We start from the raw sequence: 11,352 nt of genomic DNA, 5'->3' as shown, positions 1-11,352 counted from the left end.
GATATATAATAAGCAGAGCAATTAAATTCTGTGGTGGGGGTGCAGAGTTTGCATATCTAACCTGTCCTGTATATATCGGACACTTCATAGTGGGCTCTGGTTACAAAATTTTCACTTATGCTGGTTCTACTTATCTAAATCAAAGAATCCTTGACCTGACAGCAGTATTGGCATTACCCATCGCGATGCCTTCTTTGTTGAATGCTGTGGACACATGTTACAGTCAGGAGGTGGGTCAGTTCAAACAGCACCGATTTTTTTATTCCCTCTTACCACCCGTCTGTAAACAAAAAGGTGTTTTGAATTTATTTTGAATAAGTGGTGGTGTATTTCCTAACCCCTTTGGTTTTTATGCGATCTGATTTCTTCTAATGGCCCCACAGCAAACATGAGGTAGGATCAACTCAGGTTAGTTTATTGCACACATTTCAAAAACCATGAAAAGGAGGTCCACAACTCTCTTTCTCCACCCCCACCCCACAGACACTTAACAGTATAGAGAGGGGAGGTTTTACAGTTCAGAGACAACAGAAAATAAATATTGGTTCGTATGACTTCTGGAGTCCAGAATCAAAGTCCCATGAGGAATTCCTTCACTGAGTTTGGCGAGTTGAAAACCAGTGGTTCATAAAATTTGTTTTTCCTGTGGTGTTGACTTCGCAAAATGAAATAGGCACCAGACACCCAGAGATGAATCAGTTTGTAGGTGATGGTACAGAACTTTCAGCAGAGGCAGGGTAGATAGGCCAGTTGTCCAGCCTGGCCAGAGTTCCTGTGTGGTCTGCTAGTCGAACGTTAAAGCAGCAGACTAGCTCGCAGCTCAGGAAGGCAATATTAACTTGCTCAAAAAGCCAGATTCTTGGATCATGTGACTCACTCTCTCCACAAGGTCTTCAACAAAGGATGTTGATCCAGTGTCTGGAAATTGGCTATGTGTTCCCGGCTGATAACGTCTTAGCCGTTATGGGTTGAAAGATGCTATTTGTTGAGGCCTGGTGTTTGGGAAGTCATTGCCTTCGTAGACTATCTGACTCTGCTGACAAGCCTGCTTAATCAAATACACATGACATTCATGTAGCTCCCTTTGAAGTCGGGCTGTGCAGTCCCCAGGTGGTTTGTTAGTAGCTCCTCAGAAATAGCGAGGTGCGACATTTCCAAAACTGCGAAGTGGCTTCTTTTGTTCTGATGGCTCATAAACAGTAACTCACAGATATTGGGTCAGCCATCTTAATGATTTTTGTCAGCTGAAATGTCCAATTTAAATTTAAGAAATATCAATGTGGATATATTTTTTAATAAGATATATAGTTAGAATCTGTTCCGTCAAGTTTTGAAATAAAATGTCAGTGATTTAATGTGACTATCAAATGTATTGGGATATTTGCAGCAACACCTGAATGAAATAATATACACAGTATTGTGACCTAAAAGCAAAAAATGCTGGAAATATCGAGCCTGGGTCAGGCAGCATCTTGGAAAGAGAGACAGTTAATGTTTTGGGTTGATGACCTGTCATCAGAACAATATTGAGACTAGTAGTTATGGAGACATGCCTTGTTCTAGCCTTGTTTCTGCTGTAACATGTGAACTTGGCAGGCTTTGAGCGATGCTGCTTGAAGTTGGTGGCAATTTTTAAATGGTTTGATGTACTCAGCTAATAGTCATTCATATGCTAAATCAATGTGTTGAAGAGTGAAGACAATTACTGAGATAGAATTACCTGGAAAAACTCAGCAGGTCTGGCAGCATCGGCGGAGAAGAAAAGAGTTGACGTTTCGAGTCCTCATGACCCTTCGACAGAACTTGAGTTCGAGTCCAGGAAAGAGCTGAAATATAAGCTGGTATAAGGTGTGTGTGTGGGGGGCGGAGAGATAGAGCTCTCCGCCCCCCACACACACACCTTATACCAGCTTATATTTCAGCTCTTTCCTGGACTCGAACTCAAGTTCTGTCGAAGGGTCATGAGGACTCGAAACGTCAACTCTTTTCTTCTCCGCCGATGCTGCCAGACCTGCTGAGTTTTTCCAGGTAATTCTGTTTTTGTTTTGGATTTCCAGCATCCGCAGTTTTTTTGTTTTTACAATTACTGAGATGTTGACCCTGTTGTGAAATATGAATGTTTGATTCTGCAGTGCTCCATTAGATGTATTTTTAAGTATACTGCTATTAGGTGGCCAATATACGTGGTAATTAGCTCTAAGAACATAAATAAGAGCCGGAGAAGGCCATTTGGGTCTTCAAACTTTCTCTGCCATTCAGTAAGGTCATGGGTGATCTTCCACTACAACTTTACCTTCCCATATCCCTTAATTCCTTTAATATCAAAAATCTGTTGTTCTGTCTTGAATATACCCTGGTAATGATTTCCATTAAAAGACTGACATTTTGAATTGGAAATCACTTCATTTTAGACTAATGCCTTTTACCAGCAGATTATTGAGGAGCAAATGTTTGACTATAGTACCTGTCTAGTGATACTCAAGTTGACAACTAGCTGCAGCTTTATCTTTATACCCATTTTATTTTTGCATTTTTCTCATCCTACCAATTTTACCGCATCAAAGGAACAAATCTTTGCAGGTGAAAGGAAATGGACCTAAAGCCCCTGGTTCTTCTGTCTTTTTAAATATCAGTTGCAGTAATAGTGATTTTAATGAGAAACCAAATATTCAGATAACTAATAGCAATTCTATACAAGTGTCAGAAATTCCATTTAAAAATTCTCAATGACATTTTAGCTGGTTTATGCAAAATGAAGGCTGAACTCCCATATTGTGAATAATATTGATAATGCATCCATTGTATTGGATATATAATCTCTGCTCTTTTATCACACATGCTGCACATGGTGTGAAAGTCATTGAATTTGTAAAGTGTAAGTAATTTTTATACATTACAACAACCTGTGAACTCTTTATAATTAATTTACAGATTTATTTAGTAATATTATTGATACAAAGCATGCATTAAATTTACATATTTGTATACCTTTCACTCTGCTATTTTTATATATATATATACACATAAAATATTTGAACTGATCCTCATGATATTGAAGCAGATGATGTCCTTCGCTATAATCTAACATTATTGGGGATCCAGACTTACATCAGTTTAATTGAATTTTTTATTATTATGAAGTAGTCTGGGAAAGTTAACAGTATTTTTTTGTTTCAAATTATGTGATTGTCAGTAATTTTGTGGGAGTTAAAAATTAGCCATGATAATTTTATACATATATGTTAACTTATGCAGTGAATTTTGGGTTACGCTTTGATACTTAAATAGGAAGATGTTGCACATATGCAGAGTCCTGGTGAATTGAATAACCAGGGCTGTAGAGAGGGCTTTAAACTAAATAGAGGGGGGTAGAGTTCTGGAGAGGGGATAAGTAGGCTTACAAAACAAAGGATATGGCAGCATTGCAGGGCAGCTACCTAGGTAATGATACCCAGGGTGTGACAGGAAGGGACAGAGTGTACAAACATTAAAAAAAAGCAGAAAATAGGGTCAAAGAGGGAAAAATAGTTAAAAAGGCAAAATTAATGGCTCTTAAATGCATGTAATATTCAGAACAAAAATTAATTAACGGCACAAATAGAGGTTAATGGATATGATCTTATAACCATTATGGAGATAGGCTTACAAGGAGATCAAAGGAACTAAATATTCAGGGGGTGTGACTTTACGAAAGGACCGGCAGAAAGGAAAGGGTGGTGGGGTAGCTTTGATAGTAAGAGATGGAATAAGTATGATAGCAAGAAAGGATCTTCGATCTTTAGATAGGGAATCCATATGGGTGGAGGTAAGAAATAACAAGGGGAAGAAGACACTAGTGGGAGTAGTCTATAGGCTCCTTAACATTAGCTATGCTGTAGGACACAGAATAAATCAGGAGATAATGAGCGCATGTAAAAAAGGCAGTGTATTAATCATTGGTGACTTTAATATTCATGTAGATTGGGAAAATCAAATTGGCAGAGGTAGCCATGAGCAAGAATTCATAGTGTATTAGGGACAGTTTCTTAGAACAATATGTTGTAGATCCAACCAGGGATCAAACTATTTTGGATCTGGTAATTTATAATGAGGCAGGTTTAATAAATGATCTCAGAGTGAAAGATCCGCTAGGAAACAGTGACCATAACATGGTGGAATTTAGCATTCAGTTTGAGAGTGAGAAACTTAAGTAAGGGTGAATACAAAGGAATGAGCGTAGAGTTGGCTGGGAAAGGAGTCTAGCAGAAAAGACGGCTGATGAATAATGGCAGACGTTTATAAAAATAGTTCATGACTCACAACAACAATATATCTCAGTAAGGAAGAAGGATTGTAGGAAGGGGATAAACCAACCATGGTTAACCAGGGAAATTAAGGACACTATCAAAGTGAAAGAAAAAACATACTGTATGGCAAAGATTAGTGGTAAGCTAGAGGATTGGGAAAGTTTTAACAACCAGCAGAAGATGACCAAAATAGAGGGAGAAAATAAACTTTGAGGGTAAACTAGCAAGTAATATAAAAATGGACAGGAAGAGCTTCTTTAAATATACAAAAAGGAAGAGAGAGGCCAAAGTTAATATAGGCCTCTTAGAAAATGAGGCTGGGGAAATAATAATGGGGAGCCAGGAAATGGCAGAGGAGTTGAATAAATACGTTGCATCAATCTTCATGGTAGAAGACACTAATAGCATACCAAAAATACTAAGTAATTATGAGGCAAAAGGGGGCGGGGAGAATGGGAGAGGAAATAAATGCAATAACAATCACTAGACAAAAATTGCTAGGGAAATTAATGGGGCTAAAGGCCGATAAGTCACCTGGACCTGATGGGCTGCAATGTAGGATATTAAAGGAAATAGCTGCAGAGAAACTGGATGCACTGGTAGTAATCTTCCAAGAATCCTTATCCTCTGGGACTTTTCCAGAATCTTGGAAAACTGCCAATGTAACATCCATATTCAAAAAGGGAGGGAGGCAAAAATCAGGTTGCTATAGGCCAGATGGCTTAACATCTGGCATTGGGAAAATGTTGGAGTCTATTATGAACGATCTAATAGCAGCGCATTTAGAAATGCATAACATAATCAAGCAGAGTCAGCATGGCTTCATGAAGGAGCAATCATGCCTGACAATTTTATTAGATTTCTTTGAGGAGATAACAAGCAGGATAGATAAAGGGAGCCAGTAGATGTAATATATTTGGATTTCCAAAAGGTGTTTGATAAGGTACCACATTTAAGGCTACTTAATAAGATAAGAGCACATGGTGTTGCAGGTAGTATATTAGCATGGATAGAGAACTAGCTAACTAATAGAGTTGGAAAATGGAGGGAATTTTCAGGAAGGCAATCTGTAACTAGTGGAGTGCCACAGGGGTCAGTGCTGGGGCCTCAATTATTTACAATATATGTTAATGACTTAGCTGAGGGAAATGAATACTATTGCCAAGTTTGCAGATCTCACAAAAATAGATGGGAAGGCAAGTGGTGAGCATGATAGAGTCTACAGAGGGACATAGATTAAGTGAGTGGGCATAAATGTGGCAGATGGAATATAATGTGGGGAAGTGAGGTTATGCACGTTGGCAGGAAGAATAGAGGAGCTGAATATTACAAAAATGGATAAAAACAAGAAAGCTGTGGCACAGAGGGATTGGGGGGTCCTCGTGCATGAATCCCAAAAAGCTAGTAAACAAGTTCAGGTAATAGGGAAGGCAAATGGAATGTTGGCCTTTATTTCAAAGGGAATGGAGTATAAAAATAGGAAAGTCTTGCTAAAACTATAAAAAGCACTAATTAGACCACACCTACAATACTGTGAACTATTCTGGTCCCCTTTATCCCAGGAAAGATATAGTGGCTTTGGAGGCAGTCTAGAGAAGGTTCACTAGGTTGATCCCAGGGATGGAGGGATTTTCTTATGAGGAGAGGTTGAGTAGGTTGGTCCTGTACTCAGTGGATTTTAGAAGAGTGAGAGCTGACCTTATTGAAACATATAAGATTCCCATGGGGCTTGGCAGAGTGAATGTTGAGAGGTTGTTTCCCCTTGTGGGAGAGTCTAGGAGCAGAGGGCATAATCTCAGAGTAAGGGGATGCCCATTTAAAAAAGAGATGAGGAGAAATTTCTTTGAGGGTAGTGAATCTGTGGAATTCTTTACCGCAGAGAGCTGGGTCGTTAAGCATACTCAAGACTGAGATAGTCAGATTTTATTCACTAAGGGAATCGAGGGTTATGGGGAAAAGGCAGGAAAGTGGAGTTGAGGATCATCAGATCAGCCACGATCTCATTGAATGGTGGAGCAGACTTGATGGGCCGAATGACCTACTTCTGTTCCTAGGTCTTATGGATGATGGAGTAGTGAAAGGGTTGGGTAGTTGTTGCTGCTTTGACCGTGGTGTCCTTTGGTATCAGATTAATGGGAGGGGACGTTCCAATATATGGCAATACTAGGATTAAAGTGTTGAGAATGCAATAATGTTTAGGGGATAGTGGTAGGTGTGGGATAATTGTAGTGGGATTAGGAATATTGAGGGAGGATGTTGCTGCACGTAAGAGTGTTGAGGGAAGTCCCAGGTTTGTAAAGTGGGTTGTGAGGCACAATTTGAGAAAAGCTCCCTAACCACTAGCTTCTGAGCACTGGCGAGAAGTTCTTGAATTTGCCTACTATCTGTAATATAGGAACAGGAATTAACCATTTAGCCCCTTGAATTCTCTCTGCCATTCAATTATATCATGATTGATAGACATATTAATTCCATTTACCCGTTTTGCTCTTTGAAGCCCTGGTCTGACACACTGTTTTGAAAGATCCACAGACTTTTGGAGAAGAAAATTTTGGCTTTCTGCCATTTGTGTGAAAAGTGCTTCCTGATTTCACTCCTGCATGGTCTAGTCTAACATTAAGATTATGTTCCCTTGTTCTTGCCACCAGGGGAAATAGTTTCTCCAAATTACCTATCAGACCCTTTTTAACATTTGAAATACCTCAATCAGATCACCCCATAATCTTACATACTCGGGAGTACAAGTAAAGTTTATGCAACTTCTCCTCTCAATTTAATACTTTACGCTCTGGTATCATTTTGGTGAATTTATGCACCCATTCCAAGGTCAGTATATCCTACCAGAGATATGTCCTAGATGGAATACATTAATCCATAAAGGGTCTGTCCAAGGCTCTAGGCAATTAAGACATAACTTCCCTTTGTATTCCAACCCCTTTCTGCTAAAAATCAACATCCCATTAGCCTTCTGTACCTGTCTACTAGCTTTAAATTTGTATACTTGGACTCCTGAATCTTTTTTGCTCCTCTACTGTTGCTAGTTTCTCACCATTTAGAAAATATTACATTTTTCCACTCACTTTATCCATGTCCCTTTTCAGCTTCCTGCTCCTATCTGAAATATATGTTCCTTCTAACGTGGTGTCATCTGCAAACATGGGTATAGAACTCATTTCCTTCATCCAAGTTATCAGTAACTGGTGAAAAGTTGAGATATTAGCAAATTTCCAGCCTAATAATGCAATTTCTGCATTGAGATTTAGAAGATTATGATGCACTTCTGTAATTTCTTTATGTATTTATTTTAATATCCTGAGGTGGAAACTCAGGTACTGGAGGTTTATCTATCTTAGGCTCCGTTAATTTCCCACCTTGATTTAATTTTAGCTTCCCACCTATCACTGCTATTTTATCACTTTCCTGTACTGTCGAATTGGGTAGAAATAACTTATTAAATTTGCAATTTTCCCATCTATTGCAGTATCACCTGTGTCAGCCTTTAATGGGCCCATAGCTCCCTTAGCTGCTATTGTCGTTAATACCTTCCCAGCGCTTACAGGCATTGGTGTTAACATGCAACAGCTGATGTGCTTAACATGTTTAAAGTGCTGCCTTTGTAATGGACTGCTATGGCATTGGGTTAGTTTTAGTACCATTTGCCCAACCTAAGTGGCTGTTCAAGGTAACAGTCTAAGTGCTGGGGCTAGAGTTTAAAACATGATCAACTTTAGTAATCAGTAAAATTGGAGTCAGTGGGAATTGGGGAAACTTTCCACTGGCTAGAGTTGTAATTAGCACAAAGGAAGATGGTTGTGGTTGTCGGATGTCAATCATCTCAGCCCCAGGAATTCCTCAGGACAGTATCCTGGGCCCAACCATCTTCAGCTGCTTCGTCAATGACACGCCTATCACAAGGTCAGACGTGAAGGTGTTTGCTAATGATTGCATGTTCAATTCTATTGTCAACTCAAGCAATCAAGTAGTCTGTGTCTGCATGCAGTAAGCCCTGGATGACAGTGGCAAGTGTCCAACAAGACAGATTCTAATGATCTGTCCTTGACATTGAATTACTTAACCATAAATGAATCCCCTGCTATCAACATCACCATTGACCAGAAACTTAACTGCACCAGCCATATTAATACACTGATTACAAAAGGAGGTCAGAGCTGGTGTACTGCAGCAAGCAGCTCAACTCCTGATTCCCCAAAACCTACCATCTACAAAGCACAAGTCAGAAGTGTAATGGAATACTCACCTCTTGCCTGAATGAGTGCAGCCCTAATGACACTCTAAGCTTAACACCATCCAGGGCAAAGTAACCCATTTGCTTGTACCCCATCCATCTTAAACAATTACTCCCCCCAACACCAGTCCACAGTAGCTCTAGTGTGTACCATGTACAACATGGACAGCTGCAGATTACCATGGCTTCTATGGCACCTTCCAAATCTGCACCCTCTACCACCCAGAAGAATAAGTGTAGCAGACCACTATCTGCAAATGCTCCATGTCACGCTATCTTGACTTAGAAATATATTGGCATTCCTCCATTGTTGCTGGGTCAATATCCTGGAACTCCTTCCTAACAGCATGGTGGATGCATCTGCACCAGATGGGCCATTGGATAAGATTATGGCTGGTCTAGTTGTGGTCACAGTTCCACTTTCCTGTCTGTCCCCCATAACCCCTTGTCAGTCAAAAATCTATCTAACTGAGTCTTGAATGAATTCACTGACCCAGTCTCTGCTGCTTTCTGGGGGAGAGAATTCTATAGGCTAGCAACCCTAAGAGAAAAAAATTCTCATTTCCACCTTAGAAAGAAGTCCTTTTATTTTTAAACTGTGTTTCCTCCTTTGTACCTGAAGAGTGAATCTCCCCCACAAGAGGAAACATCATCCCAGTATCCACCCTATCAAGTTCCCTCCGGATTCTATATGTTTCAATAAGATCATCTCTCTTCTAAACTCCAATGGGAAAAGGCCAACCTCTTCAACATTTCTCCATGATCTAAGCCCTTCATCTCAGGAAAGAGTCAAGTGAACCTTCTCTGAACTGCTATTGCAATTATATCCTTTTTCAAATGAGACCAAAACTGTATACAGTACCACAGACGTCTTACTAAGGCCCTGTACAGCTGCAGTAAAACTTCTCTACTTTTATAAAAGCAAAATACTGCAGATGCTGGAAATCTGAAACAAAAACAAAAATAGCTGGAAAAACTCAGCAGGTCAGACAGCATCTGCAGAGAGGAATACAGTTAACGTTTCGAGTCCGTATGACTTCATCAGAACGAAGGAAATATAGAAATGAGGTGAGGTATATAAGCTGGGGTGGGTAAGGTAGAGCTGGATAGAGGGCCAGTGATAGGTGGAGGCAAAGAAGAGATTGCCAAAGGTATCATAGACAAAAGGACAAAAGGGTGTTGATGGTGGTGATATTAACTAAGAAATGGTGACATTAAGGGTAGAAAGTAGGATAAGCAAGTGACAGATAGCCCTAATGGGGGTGGGGAGGGGAGAGGGATTGAAATAGGCTAAAAGGTAGAGATAAAACAATGGGTGGAAATGCATTTAAAAATAATGGAAACAGGTAGGAAAAGAAAAATATATTTAAAAATTAAAATTAAATATTTTTTAAAAAAAAATATAAATTATTGGAAAAGGGGAGGGGATGGAGGAGAGAGTTCATGATCTGAAATTGTTGAACTCAATGTTAAGCCCGGAAGGCTGTAAAATGCCTGGTTGGAAGATGAGGTGCTGTTCCTCCAGTTTGTGTTGAGCTTTACTGGAATATTGCAGCAGGCCAAGGACGGACATATGGGCGTGAGAGCAGGGTGGTGTGTTGAAATGGCAAGCGACAGGGAGGTCTGGGTCATGCTTGTGGACAGACTAAAGGTGTTCCGCAAAGCGGTCACCCAGTTTGCATTTGGTCTCTCCAATGTAGAGGAGACCGCATGGGGAGCAGTGATTGCAGTAGACTAAATTGAAGGAAGTGCTGCTTCATTTGAAAGGAGTGTTTGGGCCTTCTTCCCCCCTCCTCACCGTCCAAGGGCCCAAACAATTATTATTAAATGCATTTCCATCCATTGTTTTATCTCTACCTTTACCCTATTTCTATATTTCCTTAGTTCTGATGAATAGTAATATGGACTTGAAATGTTAACTGTATTCCTCTCTGCAGATGCTGTCAGACCTGCTGAGTTTTTCCAGCTATTTTTGTTTTTGTTCCCTATTTTTATATTCCATTCCCCTTGTGATAAACACCAACATTCCATTTGCCTTCCTAATCACTTGTACCTGTTTACTAAAGTTTTGTTATTCATGTACCAGGATACCCAGATCCCACTGTACCACTGAGTTTTGCAACTCTATTTAAATAGTGTACTGCTTTTTTATTCTGTGGACACGTTCAAACTTTCCCACATTATGTTCAAAAAAGGTTGTAAGGATAAGCCCAGCATTAGCAAGACCAGTCAATTTAACTTCAGTGGTGGGCAAGATTCTGGAAACAATTATTCAAAATAGAATTAGTAGTCACATGAAAAAATATGGGTTGATCAGGAAAAGCCAGCATGGATTTCTAAAGGGGAAATCATGATTAACTAACGTGCTGGAATTTCTGAAGAGGTAACAGAAAACGTCGATGAGGGTAATGCTGTTGATGTGGTGTACATGAACTTTCAAAAGGCATTTGACACAGTGCCACACAACAGACTTGGAGAAAAGTTATTGCTCATGGAATAAAAGGGACAGTAGCAACGTGGATACAAAATTGGCTGAAACATAGGAAGCAGAGAGTAATGGCCAATGGATATTTTTCAGGCTGAATGAAGGTTAGTAGTGGAGTTCCCCAGAGATCGGTATTGGGACCCTTGCTTTTCCAGATATATATTAATGATATAGATCATGGTGTGCATGGGACAATTTCAAAATTTGTGGGTGATACAAAGCTTGGGAGTATTGTGAACTGTAAGGAGAAAGGTGTGGAACTTCAAGGGAACATAGACAAGTTGGTGGAGTGGGCAGATTGGCAGGTGAAATTCAATGCGGAATAGTGTGAGGTG

This window comes from Carcharodon carcharias, chromosome 6 (assembly GCF_017639515.1).
Source record: "Carcharodon carcharias isolate sCarCar2 chromosome 6, sCarCar2.pri, whole genome shotgun sequence".
Taxonomy (NCBI): domain Eukaryota; kingdom Metazoa; phylum Chordata; class Chondrichthyes; order Lamniformes; family Lamnidae; genus Carcharodon; species Carcharodon carcharias.
This window is presented reverse-complemented; position numbering follows the sequence as displayed.